The following is a 12,206-nucleotide window of genomic DNA, read 5'->3' as shown; positions in this document are numbered from 1 at the left end:
CAGGGTGCCTTGCCATGAAACTTTTGGTTCATCCTCCCAAGACTTCCCTGGAGCATCGTGTCATGACCGATGGAACCCAGCTCCTCCCTACCTGTGATCAACCTAGCTGGCCACTAGGTTGATCCAGACTCTGGACTGGTAACTATAACATCAACTGGCAGGACAGTGTGTGTGTGTGGTGTGATTGAATGCATATGCTAATTGTTGTATCTTCAATAAATGTGGCGTATTGCCTTTTCCCCTGAAAAAGATCCCATGTGCTTCTTATAAGCATAAACTCTGGGCGGGAGTTTGGGTGCGGGAGGGGTGAGAGGTCAGTCTCTGGGAGGAAGTTTGGGTGCAGGAGTGGGGTGGGCTCTGGGAGGGAGTCAGGGGGTGGGCTCTGGGCTGGGACGGGGATTGGGGTGCAGGAGAGGGTGAGGGGTGCAGCACTTACCTTGGGCGGCTCCCAAAAGTGACCCGCACACTCCAGTGGCAGCTTTTCCTAGGCAGGGCAGCCGGGGGTGTCTCCGTGCGCTGCTGCCCGCAGGCACCTCACCCTCAGCTCCCATTGGCCAGGAACTGTGGCCAATGGGAGCTTCAGAGTTCGCACCCAGAGCGAGGGTGAGCAGGAAGCCGCCTTAGCCTTGCTGCTCTGCCGGTAGTGGTGATGGCAGCTGGGGGCCCCTGGTCCCTTTTAAATCGCCTAGGGGCGGCAGGCAAGGCTGGGAGACACTGGGGGAGGCGCGCAGGGGCGGCAGGCAGGGCCGGGTAGAGACTCAGCCCCGAACATTGGTGGACCCGAGCCCTGAATATTCCTGGAGCACAGGCACCACGGGCCCATATAACTCACCGCCCCTGACTTCAAAGGCCTTTAAAAATACTGGATACTCTTTCTTGCCTGGAGGGCTGGAGATGCTGGTAACTGGATGTAAATAAGGAAGCTGCTTAGGCAAAGATTCCAACTTGCCAAAATTAAGTTTCAGTCACTTAGAAGTGTGTTACTTTTGTTTTATTTATAACCATTTCTGTCTCTGTTACTCTTGCTTAGAATCACTTAAATCTATGTTCATTACTAAAAAACTTATTCTTAGTTTTACTATAAACCATCTCAGTGCTGTTATATTGAAGTAAAACATGAGTCCTCAGCCAAACTACCAGGCTGGTGTGTTCATTGTCTCTCTGGAGACAGCTAACTTAATTTCTGTGAGAGTCTAGTGAGAGGGATTGAACACTGTAGAGAGATGGGAACTGGGGTTCACTAAACGTTTTCTGCAAGGCAAGGTTAAGACTGGAATTTGCTGGTGGGGCAAACAGACTGGTTTTGCAAGACTGACACACAGGTTAAGCTCCAGCAAAGCTCTCTCTTGCTGAGACAGAGGGGTAGCACAGATTACAGATCTGGATGCCATTAGGAGAACATCACAGTCCCATCTCCTAGATTCATAGAATTAAGGGTGAGTCTCAGCTTTCATTTTTAAAAAGTAAACTTTTAAGTCCTGATGGTTGGAGAGAAAAGCTTAAAAATATGACCCAAGTGCATCCTAAAGTCTAAAAATAAAACAGAAGACAAACAAAAATGAGCCACTTTTTGAAAAAAAATCTCATGATTTTTGGATTAATCTCACAATTTTTAGGCCTGCCCCATGAGGTTTGACTACTTGGAGTTGGCAACACTCTAATCCCACTCATTACAACATGTCTTTAATAAAGCAAACATTCAAAGAGATTGCACATGATAAAGTCATATCATTGCAGAAATTACAATCTCTAGTATGTACCAATGGTTTGCATGTAAAACATCTTGGCTTGCAAAATAGACTTTGCATCACCTCTTTCAATGTAATGTACCCTGGGTGTTAACATTTTTATTACACAGTAGAAAATGCCCTTAGCATTTTGAATGCTATTGGAATTTTCTGATTGCTTGTAAATGATGCAATACAGTGCCTAGATAGATCAGTAATATTTTCATGGCAGGAACTGTTGTCACACTTCAGGGAAACTGCCCTTGTATTCCTCTTCCTTCCTTAAGGACACCCACTCTAGGCTCAGTCATCACCTCTTTTGGGTGGAGACACATGTCTCTTTCCCTCCTGACTGGGTTTTTTTCCAGGCTGCATAGTTCCCTGCCTAACACTGTGATATCCCTGGCAAGCCAGAATGCCTAAATCGGCTAGCGACTGCACTTTGTTTTCTCTTCAGAGGATATGAAAATGTAATAACCAGCAGTTATAAATTACCACAAAGCTCCTTCTAAGCAAGCACATTTATTATTAAGGTGAAAGCATTCGAAAGCACATTAAACACAATAAAAGAACCTACATGAATGTAAAAGCTTACCAGAGATCACCCTTCAGTGTTATGGGGCCTCAGTAGGCCAAAGTCCTTCCAACACTCCCCAGGAAGGATTGGGGCCTCCTTGTACAGAAGATCCTGTCTTTTTGCTGGATCAGAAAGAAGACTGAGTCAGTTTAAACTCTGGCTATTTATCCAAAAGTCCTTTCTTTGTCTGTTGGTCTCTGAAGAATCCAGTTGGAACCAGTATATGCCAGGCTCTCCAGGTGGTGTTACATCTCTAAGGTGTTACAGCCTGAGTGAATTTCTCTAGTCACTGTTCTTAACTTCTGGTGGAGCTGTGGTCACCCTCCCCCATGGAATTACATACAGTCCTTGTCCCACAATGATTCTTAATACAATAAGATCTCACAAAGATAATTGCAAGAATTTGCTGAATCTGTCACACTTATTACGGATTTGTACAGCCCCTAGCACACTGAAGCTCTGATCTTGGTTAGGACCTCTAGACGCTACTGTAATACAAATAATAATAATAATAATAATAATAAAAATATTGCATTTCCCTCCCCCCTCCATTCTTTCTCTTTTATCTCTGATTTTTTTATTTAGTTTCAAAATACCATTAAGACACAGAACAGATATGCATTTCAGCGTGATTAGTGCCTTCCTCAGACTCAGTCTTACATACCTGCTTTATAACAACCTGCCAGAAATAATCACTGTGTTTTGCATTGCCAGTCATGCCTTACCAATGCAACTACCATTAGGCACTACCATTAAGCACCATTCTTGATTATGTTTTCAGGATAGCACCCTTATTGCTTGATCATAAGATGGTATGATGAAATTGGCTGCCATCTAGATGAAATGTCTATAAGGTGGGTGCAAAACTGGTTGAAATATTGTACTCAAAGACTAGTTATCAATGGTTTGCTGCCAAAACTGGGAGGGTCTGTCGTTGGTCTGGTTATTTTCATGAATGATTTGGATAATGGAGTAGACAGTATGCTTATAGCATATATGGATGACACCAAACTGGGAGGGGATGCAAGCACTGTGGAGGACAGGATTAGAATTCAAAACAACATTGACAAACACAAGTGCAAAGTATACACTTAGGAAGAAAAAAATCAAATGCACAACTACAAAATAGGGAAAAACAGGCAGGATCTGGGGGTTATCGTGGATCACAAATTGAATGAGAGTCAACCATGCGATGCAGTTGTGAAAATGGCTAATATTCTGGGGTGTGTTAACAGGAATGTTATATATAAGACACGGGAGGTAATTGTCCCAGTCTATTTGGCACTGGTGAGGCATCAGCTGGAATTCTGCATGCAGTTCTGGGCACTACACTTTAAGAAAGATGTGGACAAATTGGAGAAGGTCCAGAGGAGAGCAACAAAAATGACAGAAGGTTTAGAAAACCTGACCCATGAGGATAGCTTTAAAAAACTGGGCATGTTTAGTCTTGAGAAACGGTGACTGAGGAGGGAACTGATAACAGACTTCAAAGATGTTAAGGGCTGTTACAAAGAAGACTGTGATGAATTGTGCTCTATGTCCATTGATGGTAGAGGACAAGCAGTAATGGGCTTAATCTGCGGCAAGAGAGATTTAGAATATATTCGGAAAATCTTTCTAACTATAATGATAGTTAAGCTCTGGACCAGGCTTCCAAGGGAAGTTGTGGAATCCCCATCATTGGAGGTTTTTAAGGACAGGTTGGACAAACACCTGCCAGGAATGGTCCAGGTTTATTTGATCCTGCCTCAGCTCAGAGGACTGGACTAAAATGACCTCTCGTGGTCCCTTCATGCCCTGCATTTTTATGACTCTATGTATTTTATCCTCCCCAATCTCCCCATTTCCTGTCCATACATAAGAGACAATTTGGGAGCAAATGAAGAACAGTGTCTTTTTGAGCTCCTGCAGCTTTACATTACCTGCAGACTACCTTGCTTGTGATAAAGTAGCTAGTGTGTAAAAAGCTACTTGATTGAAAAAGGGGGTTCTTAAAACTGCCAAGATTGTAGCTTCAGAAAAAAATGCAACAACCACATAAACAGAAAAAAAGAAAAACTACACTGTGATGTGAAATGCATAGAACTATGAACAAGCTAATATTTTCCCCTTGTGTATTCACATCTTCTAAACATTTAAAAAAAAAACCCACTATTTTCATAAATGAATGCTCTGAGGTATATAGGCCTAATGCGGACATCATAACTTGGACCTCCGCAACATGTCTAAGAAAATCTGTGGTTGAACCAAGAACAGAACCCAGGTTTTATGAACCCCCGTCCAAAACCTTAACTACAAAACCACCTTTCCCTTTTGTGCTCTCATAATGACCCCAATCCAAGAACGCAATCGAGCACTTGCTTAATTTTTAGTATGCAAATATTTCCAGTGATTTCAATGGAACCTATTGTGCTTAAAATTAAGCACCAGTTTTTGTGCTTTCCTGGAGTGGGTTGATACTTCCAAAAGCAGAAACAGGCAAAACAAGAAATCTTGTGAGATTACCAGCTGAATTTTACAGATCCAAGATATGTGGAAAAGCAATGAATTTCTCCATGTTTCTTTGAAACTTTTAACATTTTCACATCGCTAGTTCTATGGCCTTTCTTGCTATTTGCTCGTGTCACTTATCACATTGTTAATATCAGGCAGTAACACACACTTGCTTGTGGACTACACTTGAAGAAGAAACTCCTCTTACAAGTCAAAGGATCCACCTCTCCTTCTCAAGGCCAGGTTTTCCTTAAATCTGCAGACAACACTGTCACTTTTTAAACATTCACTTTCTTTAATCCACATAATTACAAGAAGTAAAAAGGTATTGAAATGTATTGAAAGACTAAGAAATAAGAAAATTTGAGGCCGCTCAGATAAACCATTTGTGGCCTTGGGTACTTCATTCATGGTGACAAATAAGATCCAACACGTGGAATAAATCAGGATTCACTCTGGGGAACTTGACAAAAGAAACCATGGAGGCTCAAATAGTTGGCTTACCCTGCTTAGTTCTCTCCTACTGTGAGTTAAGGTTCTCTTTTGTCCATGATCAGAGGACAGACTGAATGTTAAGTGTTGCTAACTGTTAAATATTGACAGTGAAACAAACTATTATTAGTCACAAAGCCAGATCTAATCTATTATTTATCAGCAAATAGCTATTGCAGTGATATCTACCCAAATATGTACAGAAATCTTAGAAAGACACTTGATGTTTTAGAAAGTTTGGTATTATGAGCTTAAAATGACTAATACAGTTTCAAAAGTGAGTGTGATGACTGTTTTAAATTACCCAAGAACTTTTTATTCGAACAGAAACATCAGCAAATTGCCACAGCCAATTTGTTTTATTGCATTCAAAGCTATTCTGCATTACCCCACTATTCCCATCATAATAGTCACCTTCTTTCTGCCCAAGATGAGCTGAGCATGTCTTTCTTTATATCCTGTCAATGTGGCTTCTCAACTGGGTGAAGAATCACTGCACACCAGTGAAACAGCACTGAAGGAATCCCCAGTCCTTACAAATCACCCCATTTGTTTCTAAGTAGTCCATCTGTCAACTGTCTAAATTGAAATGACTTATCCATATTGAATAGCTCTGTTACATCAAGGTCAATGGTCTCATGTGGCAGCTGGTTTCTTGTAAAGATGTGCCTTTCAAATGACATTCTTGCATGAATCAAAATATTCTTAACCTTTTTTTAATGACTGTTATCTAGTAGTTTGCCCTTCCTTTTGGACTCTCATATCTTATAGATTCCACATGCAGCAGTGTGGAGGACTGCACTGTCTTTTGTCTGCTACTTCGCTCACTCTCGGGAAGATCTGGAATATCCACAACCATTTCTTCCAGTCCTCTATCACACGGCATAATTCAGGGCTATAAAAGGTTATGTGATTCCATTACATATCAGTGGCTAAAACCCACTGATTCCAGGGCTGCTGTTACATACATCAGCTCTTAAATCAGCTTGAATTCCTATGATTCACAGAAAACTGTTTATACAACAAGTATTGCACTTGATTCCCTGGATATAGGGCCAGCTGTTGAAGTTGTTCACCAAACCATTTGTTCCTGCATACTCCTATTCTACTGGCATCCACTTTTAAAAGAATTTGTACACATTGCTCTCAGGAAGTGAACAGAAATCAGGGGTCAGATGTCTGATCCTAAAAAGCTTTCTGAGAAACAAGAAATTACTGCTTGAACATTCAGTTAAAAGGGTTAGTTCTGGGTTTTTCCCCGGTACTTTCAGTTTGATACATTTTTTTTTCTTTTTTGTTGTTTTTGTTCATATCCCGGTTTAAACGATTTTAATTGTTCATTTTAAATAGTTGTCATGTTACACCCCAGAAATTACTGCAGCCCAATGGTGGATGAAATTCCTACAGTAAGCAAGCCACATAAAGGTCTCAGAACTGAGAACCAAGGTGAATAGTGCAACATATCATATTTATCAAATGGTAATGAAAATCACAAAGATATAGAAGGAAAAAATGCATTCCTTGTCCAAGAAGTTACTAGCCCATGTTCAGATGAAGAAAAAGCATACTATAGGGGAGGAATTTTCATGCTTCCTTCCAACACAAGAAGATTGGTGTTGTCACTAAAACTCTGCACTTGGTCCCAGGAGATCTGGGTCCAGTTCCCATCTCTGCCACATATCGCTTGTGGGGCCTTGGACAAGTCACTTAAGGAAAAATTTCCAAAAGTGTTTATCTGACTTAGAAGCCTCAGTCCCATTTACTTTCAATGAGACTTAGGCTCCCAAGTGCCTAGGTCACTTTTGAAAATGGTACTTGGCTCCTAAGTCTCTTAAGAGACTAAAAATTGTACTCCCTTTTCCTCAATTCCTATCCATAAAATGTAGCTAACAATACTTCCTCTCTCCTATTATTGTCTGTTTACAGTGTAATTTATTTGGAATGGGGATTATCTCTTACTATATATAGACACAATATTTAGTACAGTGGAGTCTTGATTTTGGTTGGGCCCTCTGTGCTACCATAATACTAATCAGCCTTTGTGATTGTGTAGCTTAGCTTTTAATTTGGTCTTTATAAAGCACTTTGGGATCCTCTGACAGGAAAAGACCAATCTATATGTAGGATATTCATACTATTTTATTCTTTACTTTAATTAGATGTTTGTTTGAAGGTTTGATCTTAGTTAAATAATGACATATTGCACTGAAGTTCAATGATACATTAAGCTAAGCACTGCTTCCTGATGGAAAGGAGAAATTAGTGTTCAATAAATTATATAAAAAGGACAAGAGTTTCTTTTTCCTCATTCCACATTTGCCAACTTTCATGCGGTAAATAAGCACCCCGGCTTTCACAATAAGCCAAAAATCAATCTAATCCCATTTCAAAACAAGGCCAAAACAAGCCAATCCCTAAAAACCCCAACACTCTATGTGACTAGATCCCCACGATGTGCTGTCTGGAACTGTGGTGGGCCCACTGTGCACCCCAGACTCTCTCCCCCCCTTGCCCCTTTTTGCCCCTTGCCCTGCTTGCTGGGAGACGATCAAAAAAAAAAAGAAGAAACAAGTTACAACAGGCTGGAAGCCAAACAAGCAATGAGCTACAAGCAAAAAACTAGCCAACAAGCAACTCACAAGCCAATTAAGCCAAAAACAAGCCCAATTTCTGCATTTTTTTCATGGGTTTGGCATGTCTGGTATGCACAGAGCAGTTCAGAAAACAGAATTTTCATCCTGAGGAAAGTTTCACTACAAGTTTCTGCTCAATGAGCACTGGCCTGCTAAACCCAGGGTTGTGAGTTCAATCCTTGAGGGGGCCAGTTAGGGATCTGGGGCAAAAATTGGGGATTGGTCCTGCTTTGAGCAGAGGGGGTTGGACTAGATGACCTCCTGAGGTCCCTTCCAAGCCTGATATTCTATTATTCTATAGGACGATATCCTCTCTGCTCTATGAGCTATACCCCATTTGTCAATTATTGTTGCCATGATTAGGAGATGGCTGATAGATTGGACAAATACATTTGGAGCATTGTTTTCCTGTGTTTTAAAAAAAATCTATTACTTTATGCATCTAACAACTGTGATATCTTTGAAGAATCAGACAATGTCATCTGCTGAGTAGTCAGACATTAGTGAAAAGGGAAATCACATGTAAAAGAAGAATTTTAAAGCAATCTACTTGTCTCACTGAGGGAAACTTATCAGAAAGAAAGCACATAGCACCCGTCTGATGACAACATAAACCCCTGTTCCCCTTCACATGGCTCTCTTTTTGGTGTGATATTTAATCATCTTATTAATGTTACATAAACTTTTTTTTTTTTTTTTTTTTTGCCTTTTGAGTCTTAGTAAAATATGCTTCACCCCATTAAGGATTAGACAAAGCAAAAGTCCTCCTTTGTAAAGGAAATAATTTTCCAATCAGCAGGTTATTTTTAATAGAAAGAGGTGTGTCTGGAATATTCCTAACTGTGGAATGATCATATTTTGTAGGGCTTTACTGGAAAGCAAAACAGACTAACTTACAGCTTCCACCTCTCTCTCTCTCTCTCTCTTTCAGTGTCATAGAGGAAGTGGATAAAATGGTGGGACCAAATGCTGTCCTCTAAATTTCCCCTTAAGAGTATATGAGATCATAATGGAAAAACAGACTGACATCAAGAGATATTTTCACAATAGCTATGGTTTGATATTTAAAAATTCCACTCTGATGGATCACAGAAAACTATCTAGGCATGGAAGTTCCACTCAGATGTATCTGTGCTTCATGATTGCGATCCAGGATTCTTGACACACACCTTGTTCACTATATTTTACTGTTTGTTCTGTGTTTGGAATTAACCTAGAACATGTGTGTATTATACACATTTACATACACATTGTACATTCCATAAACATGTACATGTTTACTATTAATACTAATTATTATTATTATTATTATTAGGCTGGTGCCCAAAATCCACAACCAGGCTAGGCTCCATTGTATTAGGTGCTATACGTATAATATTTGATCGTCTGTGCCCCCAAAGAGCTTACAATCTAAAAGAGAGAAGATGTAACAAGTGGATGATACGTGCAAATCTTTAGCGGGTCAGTGGCAGTGATCCCCTGCCCAGACATTATCAGGTTGCTGTGTGCATTACGGCAGAAATGGATTTCGACAAGGGACCAGAATGAGTACAAGATGGTGCATTTACAAATTTTGATTGACAGCTTTTTTCACTTATCAGGGAAGGTAGGAGAAAACATGCTAAAGTGCTTGTTGGAGAAGTAGAGAAATGGATGCTGGAGGCTGGCATCATTGGTGAAGTGAAGTCCGGAGTTGACTTTGCTCAAAATATAGTTTAGATAAACAGGGCTATGTGTTTGCCACTGGACAAGCTTTGTTAAGAATTAATCCACAAAGCCACTACATTATCCTCCTTCAAATCTGTCCTTCAACACAGGCCCGCCATGATGCTTGCAAAACATATGACAATGAATGGACCATCCAAACACAGTTGGTATGCTGTGACTGCTGGTCTCTATGTTAATCATCACTGTCTCACAGCAACTTTGTGCTGCTCCTGCCTATTTGCTGTACTCACCTGTTGTTTTATCATATTTTTTTGAGCCCCAAACCTGCAACTAATTGCACACGGATGCAGTGCTGCCCCTGTATGGAGCCCCACTGACGTGCTCATGTGCTGTCAATTGCAGGATCAAGACCATCATTTGCAACAATTTGTAGCAGCTGGTATCTTTTTTTTTATTATATGTGTATCCACAATAAGGCTTCAATCCCTGCTTGGGGCCTCTAGGTTAATAATTAATAAATAATAATAATATTGTTCACAACTCCATGTAAGTATACAGTATATAGATGCATCACTTATTCATTTCTGTTTTTTTAAGTTAACTGGAAAACAAAAGATTTTTTTCCTTAAATGATGTATATATTGGTTCCTGTGTTTTTAAATATTACAATCATTCAGGTTTGAATTTGTTTTGGTAGTAGGGCTTTTATTTCACATTGTTATCATCCCTTTAATACTTAACAGTTAATAAAAGACTAAGTGCATTAACTTTCTCTCTCTTTCATAATATAAAAAATTCCAGGTCAAACAGCACTGGAAGTTTATTTACTGTGCATTTTCCCCATTGCAAAAAACAGATTGTATATGAAAGACAGACATAGAATGACAGCAGGAAAGGAAACGCCTCTGGCATGGAATAAAAGGTCATCAAAATAATCCTATTTCCTCTTCAAAGATTACCTGGGACTCCCAAGCTTTTTCTTATTTTCTTGCTTTACCGCTATCACTATGTAAAAAAGGAACTTACTCCACGTGTTGCAATTCTGTGGTATTGCGGTGAAACAAAGTAGCTCTTTACTTTCAGAGTTTACAAATATAAAAGCAACCAGCACATAGCTGTTGTCAGATCCATAGAACAACCACTTCCAACAGCATCACCTTACAAGCTCCATTGGAAAAGGTAAGAAATCCTTCTTATTGCTCTATGGTGGAGTATCTCTACACTGGGACATCAGAGAGCCAGTAACAGATGAAATCAAAGGATGCTAGTTATATAAAATACACCAATGCAAAAAAAAAACAACTTAAGATCTTTCAGTTTATATTCTTGCTAAAGTAAGATACCCAAGAAAGTATATTTAAATAGAGCCAGTTGTTATTACATTTTTCTGAAGACAGGGTGGTTTAATATTCTTATACATGTTGAGGTATGTAGAGACTGTATAGATGTAAATATTTACAGTTAATAGAATTGAAATATACATTATATATTATCAGCATTTATGTTTTTGTGTATCAGTTGCACAAACATGCAAATTACATAACCAGATCCTTAACTGATATAAATTAAGTGAATGAAGATATGCCAATTTACACCAACTGGCCCATAAGATATATATGTGGTTTTTATACACCCCCTAACCACAGGGGAGGTGTTTATACTGTGATTAGAGCTGATCAGAAAATGGGTTTTCTTTCTGATGAAAATGTATATGAAAATGGAAAAAAACCCACAATGGTTATCCATGGAAATTTTTGACTTTTCATCAAAAACACCCAAACCCAAAAACTTCTCTGCTGAAAACAGGGAAAACTTTGCAGTTTGGGTTTTTGCTTATTTGACAAAAATTCAAAATTTTCCACAAAATCTAGACACTTCTAATGAAAAATGTAGTTTAGTTCAATACGTGATTACACACAAAAAAACAGTTCTGATGGAAAAATTTCAACCAGTCTTAAAAGTGATGGGTACTAATATAAGCACCTAAGGCTTGTCTACACTGCCATCTAGTTCAGACTAGAGGGAGTGTGAATAGCAATGCACACCTTCGTGCTATATTGTAACACCCCGGCATTGATACTGCAGGTGCAAACATAAAAGTCCAGAGCTCAGGACTACAGCAGTATATTAGTTTTACCCTGTCTATTAAAAATACAGTACAGAGGAATGTATATAGTGTGAATCTATGTATTTAAGGTGTCTCAATGGGCACTCATGCTCTGGCCACTTTTGCAAATGTAGTTATTAACAGTTATGTGTCATTCACTTCAGTAGGATTTTTGGCTGAGGAAGTGCCAAATAAGATACTGATCCAGCAATGCTCTTAAGCATATGCTTAATTTTAAGCACATAAGTAGTCTTGTTGGCTTTAAATGGAATTACTCATGTGCTTAAAGTTAAGAGTGTGCTTAAATGCTTTCCATGATCTGGGTTTAAAGCCCAAAGGCCAAATCCTATGCACTTTATTCCTGGCAGGCGCCCCATTTCTGTCAGTGGGACTCCTCTCATGAGTAAGGACTACTGACATGACTAAGTGTGCTCAGAATGGGGTCTCTTGGGTATAAGCTCCTTTGGGGCACGTACTGTGTCTTCCGCATATTGTCTAGTGCTGAGCAT

Source organism: Lepidochelys kempii, chromosome 8 (assembly GCF_965140265.1).
Source record: "Lepidochelys kempii isolate rLepKem1 chromosome 8, rLepKem1.hap2, whole genome shotgun sequence".
Lineage (NCBI taxonomy): Eukaryota > Metazoa > Chordata > Testudines > Cheloniidae > Lepidochelys > Lepidochelys kempii.
This window is presented reverse-complemented; position numbering follows the sequence as displayed.